This window comes from Apium graveolens, chromosome 11 (genome assembly GCF_009905375.1).
Source record: "Apium graveolens cultivar Ventura chromosome 11, ASM990537v1, whole genome shotgun sequence".
Taxonomy (NCBI): Eukaryota; Viridiplantae; Streptophyta; class Magnoliopsida; order Apiales; family Apiaceae; genus Apium; species Apium graveolens.
In genome coordinates, this window is record NC_133657.1 from 55,274,449 (window position 1) to 55,295,549 (window position 21,101).

The following is a 21,101-nucleotide window of genomic DNA, read 5'->3' on the forward strand; positions in this document are numbered from 1 at the left end:
AGAAATTTTGAAACCCTTATGAATAGTGTTTTTGCTGAACGAGAAAACTTTTCATGCCACACTATGTAGGGGTTCTGATATGGATATTCTGAGATTTTATTAGTACTTTATATGGAATATAAGTGTATGTAAAGATCGTCAGAATCCAATTCCGAACACTTTGATTTTTCCCGGAAATCCACAAGATACGGAGAGAATTGAGTATAAGGTAACAGGATAAAAAGGATTTAAATTAAAGGATTATAATAAAGGATCATAAAAAGGAATATAATGTATTGAGAAAGGTTAAGGGAACCTAAGTAATAAGATCCCGGGTATGATCCTTCAAACGATAAACGAGAACGAAAGTTAAGCGAACCGTATAACAGATCAGCGGTCATTAGGCAAACGATTAGGAAGTTAATCAAAGGGATTAATGGGAATGATGTCATCCAACCAATAGAAAGAAGACAAGGAAGGAAGGATGACATCATGAGGATGAGGTAAGCATGACATGGGAAGGAAGGAGGTGTGGTTGAATAAGAACCACACAAATTCAAGGGCAAGGTAGTAATTTGCTAAATCAAATACAAAAAACCAAGCCAACCAAGCTAGCAAAATCATTTCATCAAAAAAATCAAAAACAACCAAGGCATGAGTTCATCTTGCTCTCGGCTTTTTAGCATTTTCAAGGCATAGATTTTTCAAAATCAAAGATCAAAGCTTCCTAAATTGGTAAGAAAATTCCCTAATCATCTTCATGCTTAGTTATGGCTATATCATGAGTTTAAGCCATTAATTCTTTCTCAAACTTCTTCATTTAATCAATGAAGAAGACAATGAATAGTGTTTTCAAGATTTTTAACTTGAAGTTTGTCTTGTTTTCTTGAAGATCCAAGCTTTCTTAAAACTTCTCCAAGCTTCTTAAGGCTTCCTAGCTCCACCCACCACTTCAAGGAAGGTATACCATCTCCTAACCCTAGATTCCTATATATTATAGGATGATTTTGAGTAGTGGGTTGATATTGTATCTTGTTGTTATGATTTAGAGTTTGAGATTTGGTATGGTAGTGAATGGAATGGTAATTATTGTGGTTTTGATTTAAAAGAACTTAAGAATGATTAAAGTTAAGTTTAAGCATAAGTATGAAAGATTAAATTAAATTGGTTGGGGTGGTTATGATGTGATAAGGATGGAGGTTGGTTGTATGTTGGATTTGAGGTTGATTTGGGTTGTTTGTGAATGGGTTAAAATTTGGAAATCGCGTAAACATAGCCGTCGTAACGTCCGATTTTCTTTGGACTGTTTTTGTGTATAGCATTAGGACCCGAGAACCCCCTGCTAGATTGTGACCACTGCCATGTTTAGATAGCTCATGTTACGAGCTTCGTTTCGATATGTAGTTCGTTCGATTCCGATTTACGGTTTAGGAGAAACGACCGTTTCAAGTAACGGCGTTTCGCGAACGAAACTTTTCCCCTCGCCTTACTTTGAAATGTAGGTTAAAGACCAAAAAGGGTTAATTAATGCATGAAACATTTATGGTAAGTGTTTTAGGCAATTGGTAAGTCACTCGAGAAGGAATCGCTTTAAAACTCGTAAAGGTTAAATTATTAAAAATGGTGGAGCCGAGGGTACCCGAGTGACTTAAGCGAATCAGTGAGCGCAAAACAAGCGTTAGAGTCTAAGTTAGTTAAAGTATAGATTTACAAGTGACTTTGGTTTAATTCCAACTTACTTGTTGTTTATAGGTTACCAGACTCGTCCCGAGCCATTCGTAACCCCCAGTCGCTCAGGCAAGTATTCTATCCGTTATACTGTTGTTGTGATGAATACACTTGTATATGCATTATCTTGCGATAGATGCATGTTGGTTATTTAGCAAATTCTTGCGATATATTGTAGCATGTGATATGGTATATATGCATGCCTGTTTCATATTCTTGAAAAATATATCTGTTGGTTCAGTTGGTAATACCTATGCTAGAGGATAGCGGTATCTTGCATATACCCTTAGTATAGGGACCCAAAGGTGAAAATATTTCTAAAACCGGGAGTCGAGGATCCCGAGTAGATTTTGTATATATGATATGGATATGGATATATATATATATATATATATATATTTATATATATATACATATATATGGTCATAGTTTTCAAAACTATTAATCGAATAAGGTTTATTCGATAACTTTAAACTTTATTTATTATTGAATATTATTTCGAATATTATTCGAAGGCGTATGACTCCTTTTATTATTTATTGAATATTATTTGAATATTCATTCGAGGGCTTATGACTCTTTTATATTATTTATTGAATATTATTTGAATATTCATTTGAGGATGTATGACTCCTTTATTTTATTTAATGAATATTATTTATAATATTCATTCGAGGTATTATGACTCAGCTTATTTTATTTATTGAATATTATTTGAATATTCATTTGAGGATCTATGACTCCGATTATTTGCTGAAATATATTCTTTATTTTATTAAAGAATAAGATGTCAATAATCAAACTTATTTTCGATTATTCAAATAAAGATAATACTTTCATATAAGTATAGCTTTGGTTAATTAATACTCGTTTCTAGTATAAATTTTAATACTTCTACTTCAATTATTTTTATAAAGACTATTCTTTATGGGAATATTATTTAATTAATAATATTCAGATATTTTCTAATATTCTGGGGACTGATTTACTTCATTAAATCAGCCTTACTCCAAACACTCTTTAAAGTGTTTTCGAGTCTTCAAAATGATTTTTAAAAGTCAGAGCGGATCCCAAAACTCATTTTTTTATTTAAGATCTTCCTTTTTAAAGGGGATTTAAATACTCGCTCAAAACCTGGGGAATCCGGCTCTGTGGTGTATTTTATATTCGCAACGAGGTTGCAGATTTGGTAAATGAATTGATTACTTGCCCAACATTCGGGAAGTAAGCCCATCTCATTGAGTCGGCATAAGCGACAGGCCGGGGTACGGTCTATTATTGTGTAAGTGGCTGGGTGGCAGTCCATCAACGCGTGAGGGGCCGGGGTACGGTCTAGCGCGAGGTCCTAATGCGGCCAGGGTGATGACCGGTGAGGAATTCATCCATCTACAGTAGAAAAGGTTACTTATTGGTATCTTTGCCTGATCAGCGAGATATCGGGTTTATGCCAAAATTCTTTTCCTTTCCAAAATTCATTGGATGTTTCAAACTCTGTTCATACTTTGCATAACAGAGATTCCAGGAAATGTTTAAAGGGATATATATATGTGGATATATATATATCGGGACTAAATAAAGTATCTCATAACTTTTTCATTCAATAATATTTCAAAGATTGAATCTATTCAAGTCTTATCTTGTGGTCTCATCAGTGGGATGAACTTTTGATATGATTATAACTTGAACGGTGGTAGTTCAAGTAGTATTTGGGAATGATATAAGTGTAGCGAAGTATTTGGTAACTTCATCTTTTAAACTTATATCTAATTAATAATTGTCTTATGAATGACAAAGATTTTCAGAAAAACGTTGAGACAAGGTTAGATATATGAGATCACCTTGCAACGATATTTTTCTATACAGTTATACAATGGGACTTTGTGTATATTATGCATGGAAGAGGACTTCCATTATTTTGAAAAGTATATATGTATATATACTGAATATTTTGCGACTTCATCGCATTAAGATATCAAACTTGGTTCATTTCTTTTGACCAAGATTTTCATGAGTATTATGAGTAGACTCATATACTATTAATCATTATACATATTATTTTGGTGGGCTTGCTGCTCACCCTTGCTTTCTTCTTTCATCACACAACAACAGATAGAAAAGATGAACAGAACCAAGCTCCCGATTCGCAAGCGATTAGGAGACGTTCCGCAGTTTTCTAGAAGCATTGATGCCGCCGTAGCTGAGGTAGGAACTACCAATAGGCTAGGCTTTCAACTTTTGATGGACCAGATTTATTTATATTTATGAATTGTAATAATGGCAAAGAAATGTAAATTTATTCAGAAAACCTTTTAAGGTGTATTGGCAGATAATTATGGAATAAAATGACTTGTGGTTATTTTTGGATGTTCATCTCTGAGACTATAACGTGTGGTGTGTGTGTTTATTGTGGGGTCACAGTACAGAGTAGTTGAGTAATTATTAAGATTGGGTGTTATTAAGGGAAATGGAACTCGTGACGACCCGGATCCCCGACCCCGGATCTGGGGGTGTTACAGCTCCTATACCAGTGCATGCCCCAGAGCCGGATATAGTTCAGATGATTCCAGTCGAGGGGATGGGAGAGCATGATGTGGATCTACAGTTGGGTTTACCACAGCAGGGTGCAGGTATTCTGAGGGTTCCTTCACAGGAGTCAGTAGGTCAGGTTGCTCAGCCGTATATGGTACCATACCATGAGTATAGAGTTATGAGGGATGATTTGGAGTATTGGCGGGCACAATGTCGAGAGATTATGCATCTGTTTGACCAGAGGGACAGAGGACCGTTAGCGGCCCTACAGCCAGATTACTATATGAGACAGCGATTGCAGTCGGTGTTGATGAGCGCTACTTGGGAGCTTGATGATTTGACCCATGATGGACCTCCTTCTTTTGCAGAGTTCTATCGGATGTTTCGCTTGGCACAGACTTTGGTCCAGGCACGTAGAGAGGAGCTTAGGCGTATTCCGCCTGGGTTCTGAGACAGGGACAGTTGAGACAGTGACTTTAGAGTACAGATGTATATAGAGGCAGCATAGTATAACCTAGTGAGTAGGGTATATGCATGTATTAGTAGATTAACCTATATTAGGATTTTGACCTGTAGTGGTAGTATGACTTGTAGCCGCGATGATTACCAGCAGAGCGAGACTTTTTTTATCAAGCATTTACACCTGATGCTGGTGTCATATATATAAGATGAACTTTTTCAATTTCTTCTATTTAAATTTCAGTCTTTACAGTTTTACAGCATTTACTTTCACTTTATTGTTTTACAACTTTTCATATTATAATTCCTGTTGAAAAGAAAAAAAAAGAGAGAAAAAGGAACAATCATTTTATTTAACTGATTACATTTCCAATTTTTATATTCAGCAACTGTTTTCCTTATATAAATCATGCATTAATACAGGACAAATTGTTTTCTTACCTACTGTCAATTCTTTATTAAACTGTTAAATAAATATCACATGTTTTATTATCAGAAGAAGATGGCACCAAAAAGAAAGACTAGGGCTGAGACCTCTAACAGCAATTCCGAGGGTCAGACTAATGAAACCATGAACCAAATGTTCCATCTGATGCAACAACAGATGGTAATGATGCAGCAGCAGATGCAGCATCAACAACAGCAAATCCAACAACAAATGTTACAACAGCCACCTCGTCCTGAGCCTCAATTACCACCAGCATTACCTGTTGTTACTTTTAAGCAGTTTCAGTCAGTTAAACCTCCAGAATTTGATGGGTCTACTGATCCTATTAAATCTACCACCTGGTTAAAAGAAATAGAGAAAGCGTTTGCACTAGTAAAGATAGGTGAGGACCAGAAGACTCATTTTTCTAGTTACTTGTTGAAGGGAGAGGCAAATTATTGCTGGGAATCTAAAAAGGCTTTAGAGGGTGAAGATGTTATTGCTTGGGATAGGTTTAAAGAGTTGTTTTTAGAGAAGCATTTTCCTCGCTACGTAAGGAATCAGATGCAGATAAAGTTTTTAGAGCTGAAGGAGGGGAGTATGTCTGTAACAGAGTATGAAGCCAAATTTAATGAATTGGCTAGGTTTGTTCCGGAACAGGTGGACACTGAAGAGAAGCGAGTTCAGAGATTTCAAGAGGGATTACGACCATGGATACGTGGACAGGTTGCAGTTTTTGAATTAACAACATATACCGCTGTAGTCTAGAAAGCTTTGGTCATCGAAGGAGAAAGTGAAAGATCTCAACGAGACAGAGGACAGGGAAGTTTTCAAGACCGTTCCAACAAGAAGCCGGGATTCCAAGCCCGGGCAAATTTGAATTTCAAAAGGATAGGACAGGGTACACAAAAAACAGGTAATCGTTTCCAAGCCTCCAAACAGCCGGGAATTATTAAGGTTCCAGCGCCGTATTGCAAAACTTGTGGACGCAAGCATACCGGCGTATGTATTAAAGCAGATGTGACATGTTTCAAATGCAAGCAGAAAGGGCACTACTCTAACGAATGTCCAACAGGAAAAACAGCAGAAATCACTTGCTATCAATGCGGAAAGAAAGGACATATCGCTCGGAATTGTAAAGGACCAGCAATGGCAGCCAGTATTCTGAAAGTATTGGCATTACCTCCACCACCGCCGTCGAATCAACCCAAAGCAAGGACTTTTAACATGACAATGAAAGAGGCAGTGCAGAGTCCAAGTGTGATCGCAGGTATGCTTCTGGTGAACTCCGTAGATTCAAAAGTACTAATTGATTCTGGAGCTACCCGTTCATTTATTTCTGAAGAATTTCTTGATAAGTTACATTGCGAAATCGAATGGTTGGGCGAGACGTTAATTATAAAATTAGTGAATGACGACCAAGTTCCAGTGGATCGAGTGTGTCCTGCGTGTGATATAGAAATAGTTGGACATCATTTTTCTGTAGATTTAATTCCTTTTAAGCTAGGAGAATTCGATATTATTTTAGGAAGGGATTGGTTAGCATGTCATAATGCTCAAATAGATTGCGCGAATAAGAAAGTTAAATTGCGAACTGCGGAAAATGCAACGGTAATATTCAAGGGCGAAAAATAGCGAAATAAATTTATCACCGTGATGCAGACTAAACGATTGCTTCGACAAGGATGTGAGGCGTACATAGCTTACGTGTTAGATACTGAAAAAGGAAGTCCTAGAATAGAACACATTCCAGTTGTATGTGAGTTTTCGGACGTCTTTCCAGACGAGCTTCCAGGGTAACCGCCAGATCGAGAAATCGAGTTCACGATTGATCTAGCACCAGGTACAGAACCAGTTTCGAAAGCTCCGTATCGAATGGCTCCAGTCGAGATGAATGAATTATCAATGCAACTGCAAGATCTTCTAGACCGAGGCATTATACGACCTAGTGTATCCTCATGGGGTGCACCAGTATTATTCATAAAGAAGAAGGACGGTAGCATGCGATTATGCATCGACTATCGGGAGTTGAATAAGCTCATTATTAAGAACAAGTATCCTTTACCGAGAATCGACGATTTGTTCGATCAGCTAAAAGGAGTTGCATGGTTTTCGAAGTTAGATTTACGATCAGGTTATCATCAATTGAAGATTAAAGCTGAAGATATTCCAAAGACTGTGTTTCGCATGAGATATGGACATTACGAGTTTCTTGTGATGGCATTCGGTTTGACAAACGCGCCAGCAGCATTTATGGATTTGATGAACAGGATATTCAAGAAATATTTGGACAAATTCGTGATTGTATTTATTGATGACATCTTGATTTACTCCAAGACAGAAGAAGAGCATGCAGAACACTTGAGGATAGCTTTGGAAATTCTGAGGAAAGAACAACTATACACAAAATTCTCAAAATGTGAATTCTGGTTAAGGGAAGTACAATTTCTAGGGCATATCATTAGTAGAGAAGGCATTCAAGTCGATCCAGCGAATATTGAAGCTATGTTGAATTGGGAACGACCAAAGACACCGACAGAAGTTCGAAGTTTCTTGGGATTGGCCGGGTATTATAGAAGGTTTGTTAAAGATTTTGCTAAGATAGCAACGCCGTTGACCAAGTTAACTCGAAAAAGTGAAAAGTTCGTATGGAATGATAAATGTGAAGAAAAATTCCAAGAGTTGAAAAATCGGTTAGTGACCGCACCGGTACTTGTATTGCTAGACGAGCAAGGGAATTTCGTTATTTTCAGCTTCGTATCGCGGGCTAGGATGTGTATTGATGCAGCACAGTAACGTCATCGCATATGCTTCAAGACAACTTAAACCTCATGAATAGAAATATCCCACTCATGATCTGGAATTAGCAGCGATCGTATTTGCATTGAAGCTTTGGAGACATTATCTTTACGGTGAAAAATGCGAAATCTATACGGATCATAAAAGTCTGAAGTATATCTTTACGCAAAAAAAATTGAACATGCGACAACGTCGATGGCTGGAATTAATTAAAGATTATGATGTCACGATTAGTTATCATCCAGGGAAAGCAAATATTGTAGCGGATGAGCTAAGCAGAAAAGAAAGATTGAATCGGTTAACTTCATGCGAAGAATTGGCCAAGAAATTCGACAAATTGAAAATCGAGATTCGTATTCCTAATGAATCTGCAGGAGCTATCTACGCTATGACTTTCCAACCAGAGTTGTTAGAGAAGATTCGCCGTTGTCAAGATGAAGTGATGAGTCAAGATGACGACTTAACGGGAGAAGAAATCACAACTCAGAAAGATAATGAAGGAATTTTACGCTTTGCATCGAGAATCTGGTTCCCTAACGTGGCAGAATTAAAAGAAGAAATAATACGAGATGCGCACAATTCAAAGTATTCCATTCATCCAGGTAGCACAAAAATGTATCGCGATCTGAAGAAAAACTTTTGGTGGCCGAACATGAAGAAAGAAATAGCAGAATGGGTGAGTAAATGCTACACATGCCAACGAGTTAAAGTGAAACATCAACGTTCGAGCGGATTATTACAACCGTTAGACATTCCAGAATGGAAATGGGAACATCTAGCGATGAATTTTTTGGTAGGACTACCGAGGACTAGGGCAAATTATGATGCGATATGGGTAATCATTGACAGACTTATGAAGTCGGCACATTTTCTACCAATTAATGAAAGATTTTCACTCGACAAGCTAGTGCACATATATCTCAAGGAAATTGTGATGCGACATGGAGTTCCAATATCTATCATATCTGATCGAGATCCTCGTTTCAACTCAAGATTTTGGAGACAATTTCAAGAATGCCTTGGAACAAAATTAAACATAAGTACCGCTTATCATCCGCAAACCGACGGGTAAAGTGAGAGGACTATCCAAACGATTGAAGATATGCTATGAGTTTGTGCGATCGATTTTGATGGCAGTTGGGATGAGCATTTACCTCTAGTGGAATTTTCTTATAATAATAGCTATCACGCTAGCATTGGAATGCCACCGTATGAAGAACTATATGGGAGAAAATGCAGATCACCAATGCATTGGGATGAAGTTGGAGAACGGAAGATTTTGGGTCCATAATTAATTCAGCAGACTAAAGAAAAGATTGAACTCATTCGAAAACGACTCGATACAGCGCAAAACAGATAACGCAAACACGCAGACCAGGCGAGAAAAGATATGGACTATCAGGTAGAAGAAAACGTATTACTCAAAATATCACCATGGAAAGGATTGACCAGATTTAGTAATAAGGGTAAATTGAAGCCACGATACGTCGGACCGTTTGAAATTTTGAAGAAAGTAGGAAAAGTTACATACGAATTAGCTTTACCGCCTCATATGCAACATATTCACAATGTGTTTCACGTGTCAATGCTTAAGCGATATAATCCTGATTTTAGGCATGTAATAGAGTATGAACTGATAGATATCCAACCTAATTTGTCTTTTGTAGAATAGCCGATAAGAATTCTAGATCGGCGAGAGAAAGTATTGAGAAATAAGTCTGTATATTTAGTGCGGGTATTGTGGAGAAATCCTATGGTTGAAAAATCAACCTGGGAACTTGAAAGTGATATGTTAGAAAAATACCCTCATTTGTTTTCATAAAAGATTTTGAGGACAGAATCCTATTAAGGGGGGGAGAATGTAACGACCGGGAAATTTACGTTATATTATATCATATTTATAATAAAATATGTGTATTAGTATGTCATTTATGTGTGATTATCTGTTAAACCCTAATTGTTATGTGTTACGTGTATTCCGTGTCATTTCTGTATTTTTACGGTATTTTTCAGATATTTTATTTCACATTTATAGCTTTCATTTCAAACGTTTTACGACCCAAACAATGATTTTAAAGCCAGTATTTCAAATAAAATAATGAGCCTTATTTTTCATCAAACGGCTTTTACAATCGCATTATTCTGAACATCTAGATATTTTATAAATTTTCTCGTTTTACGAAAAATGACTTTTCCGGTCCCCATTGGGTGTTAAAAACCCCACAAAAATCACATTTTTATTTTTATAAAATTATAGGACTTTTATTTATACCATTTCTTTGTATTTTTGCATTATTCACAATTTTTGGGAAATTTTGACATATATATTGCATATATAAAATATTTATAAATTAAATTTTAATACCCAAAAATTATGAAAATTAGGGCCAAATGTTTTTATTAAATGTATAATTAGCCCCTTAATTTTATTTAGGAGTATTAACTTTTCAGCTATAAATACCCTAATTATTATTAATTTAATTAATTAAAATCAGAAAAATTCAGCAAAAATCCCCAAATTCCAGAAATTAGGGTTTGGTGTTCTTGAGATTCAACCAACGATTTCATCGTGATTTCGATCTCCAAATCAGACATGTAAGTAGTCGTTGCAAAGCTCTTGATCTCTACTTTCTAATTCTGTTATCAATTTTGAGTTTTATTGCTTCGATTTTCAATTCGTATTTTTAGGGTTTATAGCCGAATTGGGTATTTACAAATCGTTGTGTTTTGGTTGATGAAAATTATATGAATCGATTGCCCAGGATGTGTAGATGATTATACATATTTTTATTTAATTTTTCTATTCCCGGATTAGTGAATTGTGTTTTTGGATTTTCAACCCGTTTTGAATTCGGGTTTTTAGTTTGAGGAATTGTTTGATGTTTCTATGGCCACGAACGTGTAGATCGTTGAATTTCCAATCGTTTGACACCAGTTTCGTGTAGTTTGGTTACGATTTTATGCTCGCCGGATTTTTATGTCGTCGCCGCTGTGTTCTTCGTTTTCCGGCTGTTGATCGACGAAGGAGGACGATAGGAGGAGGTGTTTGTGTTGCTGTGGAACGAAAACCCAGAGAAAGCCCTGCAGAATTGATCCTAAATCATGTGTTTTCGTCGTGTTTTGGCTTGCCGGATTTCTTCTCCGGAACCGGCTAGCGGCGCCGGATTCTGGGTGTGTTCTTCGTCGACCCGGTTTCGACCCGGGTTTGATCCTGAAAACCCCTAATCTGTTTTCCTAATTGTGTTTTTGAATTTCAATTATTTAATTATATTTTTATAGATACAAAAATCAGTTTAAATAAATTCTAAAATTTTAATAAAAATCAGTTTTAAATTCTGAAAATTATGATTAATAATTCCTAAATTATTTTCTTAATTTATAAGTTCGACTTTAGTGATTTAATTAAGTATTTAATTATTTATTTAATCAATTATCTATTTATTTAATTATTATTTAATAGTTAATAATTAATAAATAAAGAATAAAATTTATCGAATAATACAAGAAAGATTCGAAAAAATTAGGGAAATAAAACGATTAACTCGTAATTATACGAGTAATTGAATGATAAGTTCGATTATTAATATTATTATTATTATTATTATTATTCAGATGATAGTGAATTATTCGTATAATATCGTAATAATTATTCGTAATGAATAATTAAATACAGATAATTGATTTAAAACGTATACGTGTAATAATAACAGTAATGTTTCGATAATTATGCGAGAAACGCGAATAACTCGTAGAAATACGAGTAGTGGATTGTTGAGTTGAAATATGATTCGAATAATGACTCATTTATTCAATAATTAACGTACCAGTTAATGATATCGATTATTTATTTATAAATAATCGATCTAATCGAATAAATAACGATAAGTTGTAAATATTTGTAATAAATTGTGATTAATCCTAATAATTAGGGATTAATTATTTTAAATTATTAAATAATTATTTATTAATTATTTATTACTTATTTATTTATTAAATATTTAAAAGTGATTAATTATTTCGATAATTAATCACATAATTTTCAATAAATCATAACTTAATTATTTTAACTCCAAAAATTATAGAAAAATTATTTTTGACTTTGATTTTTCTTAAATAATTATTTAAAAATTATTTTGGATTTAAAAATTAGCAATAATTATTTATATTGAATAATAAATTGAATTTTCAGTGTTTAATTGATAATAATTCAACCGTTAGTCCGATTTGAGTGAAACGAAAGCCATTTTACTCAGAAAAATGAATTCTTTTCATTAAAAATAATATGAAGACCTAATTTCTTCTCAAAATTAGTTGACTTTATTAATTGCTTGATTATCAGTCGAAATACGTGCCGAGACGAGTCCGAAAAATTCCGGAAAAATAGGAAATGAAGGAGAAGGTTATCAACGGAGCAATCAGCGAGTCGATTTTGATTCTAAAAATTATTTTAACTATAAAAAAATGATTATGTGCTTATGTGTATTATGTGGTTAATCGAGTCTTACTTGCTTATATATAATATACGAGTCGGTCGTAAGCGTATGGGTAGATAATAGGAACGAAATGAAGTCAATTCATGATGCAACTGAAGTACAAAATGACTTAACCAGTCTATTTTACTAACAGAAGCTAAGCCAGCAAGGCAGGTCGAGTAGGTGATAGACGAAAGTGAGTTAATTGCAGTAAGTCGCGCAAAAGGCAAGTTTTTCCCTTATTCCACTTTCAGAATAGTAATATTCATTTCAAATTCTTATTATGCTTGTACTCCTTTAATTCTTTTGTTCATAATTCATTTCGATTCTTGATTCATTCTTTTCATTTGAATCCATTATTCATATTCTAATTGTTACTCACAATTATTGATATATTCTGGTGATTAGAATATATCAACGCATACTGATTGTTCCGGTTGCTATTCCAGGGACTGGATAATATTACTTTTGGGATTAAGTTTACTTAATCCTAAGGACCGGGACATAACCGGATCCTTGAAATGGGTCGTAGTGCCTGGGTGCCCGACGGGATCTATATAGTGAGATATAGATCTGCACTGTATCCTGGCTGATCAGCAGGGTATAGCTGTGAACTTGAGTCCAGTTTAGTTCATTTATATTCGCCAGTAATGGCTTTCTTTCTATTCTTATGAGGTTATATCTTTGCAGATATACGTGGGTTACGGATTCACATATATTGCTTTAACACTGTGTATATTTTGTAGACTTGTTGAGCAAATTTTGGCTCACCCCTTTTGTTGTTATTCAGCTTATTATTTTCAGTTAAGAAGGAATATGAAAGCCATCAGGACACGAGTGGTAAAGAAGCGGGTCAAGCCTCGGGATCCTCTCATACCCAAGGTGTTGATCCCAATCCAGGAAGAAAGCTTTGAGTTGCCTGAGCAGGTGGAGTGTTGATAGATAGTGTGTGTTTTTGAATAAAAGATGAACTTAGTTAAAATAAATTAGACAATGGTTTGTAATAAAGAGAGTTTGTGAGATTTTAAATATTGGATTGTAATAAAAGTAGTTAGTGGTTCTTGTTTTCATACTTCAACCTAAAAAGGTCCTGGTTAGTGTTAAAGGGGTTTAGTTTCATTTCTTTATTATTTATTAATAAGCTTGTACAGGTTTGACGATTAGCTCGTAACCCCCAGACTTATACCCCGGGTCTGGAGGGCGTTACAATACCTGTCAAACATGCAGCAGTTAAGGCAAAAATTAATGGGCACGGTAAATAAGCAATTATTACTTATCACATGCAGTTTTTCAAGGAGAAAAACTGTCCCACTAACCAAGTAATCCCATTAAATAAATGATTATTACTGCTTTATCTCTCATAAACCAATATTAAAAAAAAATATGATCGTTGAGGTAATGACCAAAAATAAACCAAGTAAATAAATATTGCCACGACAGCATCAGAACTTGATTATTATCAGAATTTAAAAGGTCATCAGAACTTGATTATTATCAGAATTTAACAGGTCATCAGAATATGAAATGACTGAGAGACAAAATCTTGCAATAATGTATAATTTCATTAATATATCAAATGAATACATTTCATGAAACTTAAATTACATGCATAAAATTACAAGATTGCCCTAGTCTAAAATCTCTAACATCAACAGCCTTAGTCCTAGTCTAAAAGACTGACAAAGCTGACAGTGAAGAGAAACATGAGGATTGCAATTAATCCTTCTTCTTCCTATCTTCAATAAAAAGAATAGCAAGATGAATGATTCTCTCCTGCTGACGAAGAGAACGGAGATGAAGATTTCTTTGGACAGTCAACAAGTCATTTTTAATGTTTTCTGGAAAGTGTATCCAGAGATTAGAAGGAATGTTGTTTATAGGATAACGAGTTGGAACTCTATTGTTCCAGATGGTCACCTTGTCTGAGCCATAGCAGTAAGACCAACCAAACCGAGTCATTGTTTGAGAGAAGAAAGAATTGATTTTTTTTATTGAAGGATTATTGGTCAGTTATATAGACAAGGGAAGACCAAGGGATGCATGGATTGTGAAATGAAAAGAAGTAAAGCCTCGTCTCCCTAGACCGATGAGTAATAATGACAGCCATTGGAAACTTAAAACAGGAGTTAATGAGCACACGAAACAAGTAAAAATTATTGTGCATATACGAGTACCACTAACCCAAATTATGTTGATTGTTTATACCTCACCTAAACATATTCTGATTTTAAATATGACTGTTTCAGATTGAACCACAAATAAGTCAAGTAAAGAATCAGGATTTAATATCAGAACTTAGACTTATATCAGAACTTAACAGTCATCAGAACATGACTCCTTAACTCGAAAAGTGAATGCCTATTTCTATATTCTTCACACAAATACTGATTTCATTTCTTTAGAACTTAATCATCAGAATTTCCATCATAACTTGTCCTCAGAATTTATGCAACTGACACTTAACCTGTTCATCTAAAATAACATTTATCACCACAGTAATTTTCATTATTTATATTGGTAGTATGTGTGTGCAGTAAGCTAAATATCAGATAAAGATTAATGTCTGATTCACTTCAGTACATCTTAGAAATAAGGCATAACTAAGAACTTTGCTCAAAATCTGTCATTATTCTGAAGTCTACTATAGAATGAGTGCATACATGAGTCCACCTCAACTGTTTTGTGCTCATTTTATGCATCTTTTGAAATTCCATTTTACAGTGGCTTCTCAGTGTAAGTGAGTCACGACTGCTTATCAGAATTTATGCTATTATCAGAGTATTTCTCCAGTAATCATAGAGTGTGAAAAGTCACCAAGAAAATATTTATTTTGCTTTTCTAATGCATATAACTTAATACCATCAATGCACTTTGGTCTTCCCTTCCACATTTTTACTCTAGATCTCAAAGGAGTACCTGATTTTTATTTTGTTTTTTTCTTTTGATAAGTGAGGCTTATCAGCACTTAGTACATTCACCAGATTTACTAACATCAGAACTTAACAGATAAGAAGCACTATTCTAGTTTTTGACTTAGTAATAAGATACACAAAGTAAACTTAACTAAGCTCAATATCAGAATTTTCTTGTGTCAAAAGATTTCCACATAAGCAACTACTTCATACATGGGATCTTTAGTATATTAAAGACTACTAGGTCAGCATCTAGCATAGTTATCCTCATTGGATTGAATAGTCACAGAAATATTCATATCACTATCAGAGTTTAGAAATACACATCAGACAACAATCAGCACTTAAGCATATTTCATTTTAAGCACAGAATACACAAAGATAGCAATATATGTAAATACTGATCATAAAGTCTGATGTATCAGAACATAAACTAAGCAGATTTAGAGAAAGAACCTGAAACCATTCCAAGTTCATTTACCAATCTTGTAAAAATAGCTTCACACATTGGTTTTGTGAAGATATCTGCTAGTTGTTGATCTGATGAAATAAAATGCAATTCCACTGTACCTTCATCCACATGTTTCCTTATAAAGTGGTACCTAATGCTGATGTGCTTTGTCATTGAGTGTTGAACTGGATTACCTGTCATAGCAATAGCACTTTGATTATAACAGTAAATAGGGATTTTAGAAAATTCTAACCCATAATCCAGTAACTGATTCTTCATCCAAAGAATCTGTGCACAACAGCTTTCTACAGCAATGTATTCTGCTTCTGCAATTGATGAGGAAATTGACTTCTGTTTCTTGCTAAAGCAAGAAACTAATCTGCCTCCAAGAAATTGGCAGCTTCCACTTGTGTTTTTCCTGTCAATTTTGCATCCTGCAAAATCTGCATCTGAGTAACCTATTAGCTTAAAGACTGATTCTCTAGGATACCATAATCCCAGATCAGCTGTACCCTTAAGGTACTTGAAAATTCTTTTCACAGCTGTTAAGTGAGGTTCTCTTGGATCTGCTTAAAATCTTGCACAAAGACAGGTAGCATACATGATATCAGGTCTACTAGCAGTTAGATAGAGTAGTGGGCCAATCATACCTCTGTAATCAGTAATATCTACTGATGTACCAGTATCCTTATCCAATTTTATTGCAGTGGTCATGGGAGTGGATGCACTTGAACAATCTTGCATTCCAAATTTCTTCAGCAAATTTCTAATGTACTTGGATTGACAAATAAAAGCGCCTTCTTCATTCTGCTTGACTTGAAGGCCCAGAAAATAGCTAAGTTCCCCCATCATACCCATTTGATATCTTGACTACATCAGTTTGGCAAACTTCTTGCAAAGTCTGTCATTTGTAGAACCAAAAATGATATCATCAACATATATTAGCACCAAAAGTAAGTCTTTTCCATGGTTGAGGTAGAACAGTGTTTTGTCAATAGTTCCTCTGTTAAATCCACTTTCCAGAAGAAACTAAGCTAAAGTCTCATACCATGCTCTTGGAGCTTGCTTAAGGCCATAAAGTGCTTTATCAAGCCTGTACACATGATTTGGAAGTTTGGAATCTACAAAACCTAGAGGTTGTTCAACATATACTTCCTCTTCCAATTCTCCATTGAGAAAAGCACTTTTCACTTCCATTTGAAAGACTGTAAACTTTTTGTGAGCATCATAAGCCAAAAATATCCTTATGGCTTCTAATCTAGCAAATGGTGCAAATGTTTCATCATAATCAATTCCCTCATGTTGAGAATATCCTTTTGCAACCAGCCTTGCTTTATTCCTTGTAATTATGCCATCACTATCAGTTTTGTTTCTGAACACCCACTTTATACCAACAACAGATCTGTTCTTTGGTCTTGGCACTAGGGTCCAAACCTTATTTCTTTCAAATTCATTTAACTCTTCAAACATTGCTTGCACCCAATCAGCATCTTGAAGAGCTTCTTCCACTTTCTTTGGTTCAGTCTGAGAAAGAAAAGAATTATAGAGACATTCAATTGATGTAGCTGTTTTAGTTCTGACACATGCATCAGGATTTCCAATAATTAAGTCAGGTGTATGTGCTTTAGTCCACTTCCTTGCAGATGGAAGATTTTCTCTAGAACTGGATGCACCCCCATGATCCATGCTGTCTTCATCAACATTTTCTGATTCTCCCCCTAAAATTATGTTCTCTGAGTTGAATCCTTCAGAATTTGAGTTTCCAGAAATATCAGCACTTGAGTTTCCAGAATTATCAGAACTTGGCCCATCATAACTTGATGAATCAGAACTTAAAGAGCCTGTTATAGGTTCTGATGCTTCTTGAAATATGGTTGTATCTTCAGTATGCTCACCCTGCACATTAGCATCTTCCTTTAGCGTAGTCACTACAGTTTCAATAACATCAGAGTTTAATTCATCAGAGTTTACAGTATCAGGATTTAGACTGTCAGGATTTACAGTATCAGAATTTAAAACTTCATTCTCAAATCTCAGCTGATCATGATCATTGAAATCTGCAAGTCCTGTAATCTTCTTATCATCAAAAGAAACATTGATAGATTCCATGACAACCCTTGTTCTTAAATTGTAGACTCTGAATGCTTTTGTGGAAAGTGGATATCCAACAAAAATTCCTTCATCAGCTTTTAGATCAAATTTGGATAGCTGTTCAGGATAAGTTTTAAGAACAAAACACTTGCATCCAAATACATGAAAATACTTCAGATTTGGCTTCTTTTTCTTCACCATCTCATATGGTGTTTTTCCATGCTTGTTAATGAGTGTTGCATTCTGAGTAAAACAAGCAGTCTGCACAGCTTCAGCCCAAAAGTAGGTTGGCAACTTTGCTTCATCAAGCATAGTTCATGCAGCTTCAATAAGAGTTCTATTCTTTCTTTCAACAACTCCATTTTGTTGTGGAGTTCCAGGAGCAGAAAATTCCTGCTTTATTCCATGGTCTTTGCAGAACTCTTCCATGATCAAATTCTTGAACTCAGTGCCATTATCACTTCTTATAATCTTTACAGAATCTTTAACCAATTTATCCAGTTGCTTGACATGATCAATCAAAATAGATGCAGTTTCACTTTTTGTGTGCAAGATATACACCCATGTGTATCTGGTGAACTCATCCACTATAACCATAGCATATTTCTTCTTTGAAATATACATGACATTCACTGGACCAAATAGATCAACATGTAGTAGGTGATAAGGCTCAGGAATTGATGATTCAGTCTTGCTCTTGAAAGAAGATTTTCTTTGTTTTGCCTTCTGACATGAATCACAAAGGCCATCAGGAGCAAATACTGATTTTGGCAAACCTCTCACAAGATCTTTCTTGACTAGTTCATTTATATTGTTGAAATTTAAATGAGAGAGTTTATTGTGCCAATTCCAGCTTTCTTCAATTGATGCTCTACTTAACAGACAGATTGCAGAACCATTAGTACTTGTTGAAAGCTTGGCTTCATAAATGATACCATGCATGTATCCTTTCAGAACAACTTTGCGTGTAGATTTACTTACAACTTCACAGTGTTCTTCAAAGAAATCCACATGATAACCTTTGTCACAGATTTGACTCACACTTAGCAGATTATGTTTAAGTCCTGAGACCAGAGCTACTTTTTCAATGATGACATTCCCCAGATTAATATTGCCATATCCCAAGGTTTTTCCCATGTTGCCATCTCCATAAGAAACATTTGGGCCAGCTTTCTCCACAAAGTCTGATAGCAGGGCTTTATTTCCAGTCATATGTCCTGAACATTAACTGTCCAGAACTAGGATGTTTTTCATGTTGCCCTGTAATCACAAAGACCACTAATGATTAGTTTTATGGACCCAGACTTGCTTGGATCCTTTGACCTTATTAAGTTTGTTAACATTTGCAGCTGATTTAGCATCAGATTTTATGTTAACATTTTTCTTATCAGCATTTACACTATCAGACTTTGTATCAGAACTTACACTGGAAGGAACAATGCTAACTTTCTTTAAAGAAGGTTTTATTTGATAATAATCATAGTATAAACTATGATATTCCTTACAAGTATAAATGGAATGCCATAAACTTCCACAATGAAAACAAAGATTTTGTGGCCTATATCTAACAGACTGACTCTTAACTCCTGACTTTGAAGGTAGGGAGTTTATGTTCTTATTTTTCCTGCAAAAAGAAGCCAGATGGTTAGAATTTCCACAGTTTTGACATGTTTTTCTAGGAGCATTGGGAATAGGCTTATAATTATTACTTTTATTCACACCTTCCTTTCCATTCCTATTTTTCCTAGGTGGATTTACCTTGTTTATATTCTTAACATCTTTCAGCTTATGCTTAAGCTGCTTCTTTGTCATTAAGCCTGTGTTAACTTCAGTTGGCTTATCCTGTTTTGGTTTGTCAGAAGTTAATTTCTCTTTAACTTGTGATTTATCAATATCAGACTTTACAGCTACAAACTTAACAGGATTTACCTTAGGCTTTTGTTTAACAACTACAGGCTCAATTTCTACAGTTCCCTTATCATTCTTATCATCTCCATAACGTAAGCCTTCTTTCCAATTTCCACTACTTAACAAATTCTGAGTTGTTCTGCAAGAGTTAGTCCAAGTCCTGATAATCCCTTTTTCCTTTTCTAACTCAGTTTTTAGAGATTCATTTATTTTAAGTATTTCATCCCTAACATAAAAGTCATCATCTTTATCTTTCTGAGTTTGATGGAACATGACTAACTCTTTTTCTAAATAATCATTCCTCTTCTTATAAGCAAGATGTTCAGAAGTTAATCTTTCACATGTTAAAGTTTGATCTCTGTAACTAATGAACATAGTTCACCTGACTTTCAGAATCTGAAGTGTCTGTCCAACTTTTCTTCTTTGTGACAAGAGCCTTTCCTTTGTCACTCCTTACTTTCTTGTAATTAGGAGATATGTGGCCTTTCTCACCACAGTTGTAGCATTTGACATTTGTGTAATCTCCTCTATCAGACTTTCCTCCTTTGCCTTCAGCTTTTCTGAAACTCTTCTTATCAGAACTTGCACCTTTCCTGGAAAACTTCTTTCCTTTTCTGAATTTCCTATATGCAATCCTTGTGATTCCTTTCACCATAAGAGCACACTGCTTCATCATCTCTTCATCAGGATCCATCTCAGGTAAGCTTTCAGTTTCAGAGTCATCATCAGTATCAGAACTTGATGATTCAGTATCAGACTTTGTGATGAGAGCTTTTCCCTTGCCTTTCCTTGAGGCAGCTGCTTTAAGGGATTCCTCCTCAGCCTTAAGAGCAACTGTCCTTGACTTTCTTCCTTTTCTCTTGTTTCTTTGTTCCATCTCTAGTTCATGAGTCTTGAGCATCCCATAAATTTCATCAAGAGTTATTTCTTCAAGATTATAGTTGTCTCTTATAGTGGTGGCCTTCAAATCCCAACTTTCAGGAAGTGCTAATAGGAATTTAAGATTTGAATCCTCAAGATCATATTTCTTGTCAACTAGTGACAAATCATTCAAGAGTTTGACAAATCTGTCATATAAACCAGTTAATGACTCATCAGACTTTGAGTCAAAGTGCTCATACTCTTGAGTGAGTATAGTCTTCCTGTTCTTCTTAATTGATTCGGTTCCCTGGCATCTTGTCTACAAAGAATCCCATATCTCCTTTGCAGTCTTGCAGTTGATTACCCTGTTTGACATTACATTATCAATAGCACTATGCAGCAAGTGTCGTACCTTAGCATCTTTAGCAACTGATGAGATATCTTCAGCAGTATAATCACTTTTTCCTTTGGTACAGACTTTGCTG